Raw genomic sequence first — 1,376 nt, 5'->3', positions numbered from 1 at the left:
TATATTTTTGTCAAGGAATAGAAGTTCCTTCATAATATAAGTTCAAAAAGGAAAAAGTATTCTGGAATATTATTTTCACTGGAATAAATATTACAGTATATGTTCCTAATGGAATAAATGATATAGATATTTGTTCCTACAGGAACAGATATTGTGACATTGTTTATAACAAAGTTTCTGGTGGAACATCAGTTAGGCGGAACACATATACGTTGACAACATTACATTACAAAAATTCTGTACTAGCACATCAATGACTGTGACTGCTACTGCTCGTCACCTAACAAATTCATAGTATAAATACTTGTAAATGTATAATCAAACGACAGGTTACTGTATACAATCTTGTCTAATTTGAAGATATATCTTGTCTTAAGTACTTTAGAAAGGCATTTGACTTCCATCTACCCAAGCTACGAATTTAGCTATCTGATTTGCCATTTTGTATCGCCCAACTAGCTGCACCAATTCTGAAGGAATGACTTTTATAATATTTAGAAGACAATCCAATAAAATTCAGCGATCTATTTAGCATGTCAATGAACTGTGATCTAGATATTGGTAACCTATTTGAATGACAAAATAAATTGGCAATGCCAGGTGGAGAACTTCTGTGGTTCAAATATGCCAGCAAGTGTTTTACTGGGCAAATACTAGTAGATGTTTTCCGTCGTCTATTATTTGTATTTTAATGTTATCCATCTTTAAACAGTGATTGTTTGTATTCACAGATCTCTCAGTCATTTCACCGACCCGTAAAAATGCAAGAAATGCAACAGTGTACATTGCTTTAAATGATGTTTGGTAAAATGGATTTGTGCATATAATGTTCAATCCTGTGACTAGTCTCTCTAATATGGAGATTGCTATAGGTAATCTGCCGTAAAAAGTGCAACGCTTTTTCTTAGCGCCTTGGATTAACTTATAAATTAAAAAGGATGCAGTTGGATCTGATACATTATTAATTTTGTGCCAATAACTTACAGCTGAATTATATTTTGACATTGTAGAGGGAGCATAACCCTTTTCATATAATGAAGCCAAATATAGTGACAATGTGTGAATGGATATTGGTATTACAGAGTCCGTTATACTTAAATGAGACATACAAAACTGTCTAAAATCTATCCATATCTTGTTATACTGTTTTCTTGTTGAATTTTCCAATGATGATTTTAATAGACCATCAACTGTTTTAATTAAACTGGTAAGATTGGTAGGTGAGGTATGAGTGAAGGCTCTGTGTCTGCATCTGGCATTAGTATCTGGAACTTGGAAATCTGTAAACGGGAAAGTGCGTGACTTAAGATATTTGACTTGCCGTGTAAATGAATGGCAGAAAACAAAACATTATATTGTAAAGATAACAAAACCAG

The 1,376-nt window shown here is 32.8% G+C and overlaps 1 pseudogene; it reads right to left on the bottom strand.

Annotated features, from left to right (window-relative positions):
• Positions 1-349: 349 nt before the first annotated feature.
• On the bottom strand, positions 350-1,107 carry LOC127721144 (uncharacterized; annotated as a pseudogene).
• Between the last annotated feature and the right edge of the window lie 269 nt (positions 1,108-1,376).

Source organism: Mytilus californianus, unplaced genomic scaffold (assembly GCF_021869535.1).
Source record: "Mytilus californianus isolate M0D057914Y unplaced genomic scaffold, xbMytCali1.0.p SCAF_12, whole genome shotgun sequence".
NCBI lineage: Eukaryota > Metazoa > Mollusca > Bivalvia > Mytilida > Mytilidae > Mytilus > Mytilus californianus.
The sequence above is the reverse complement of the archived record's forward strand: the minus strand, read 5'-3'. Positions and strand labels throughout refer to the sequence as shown.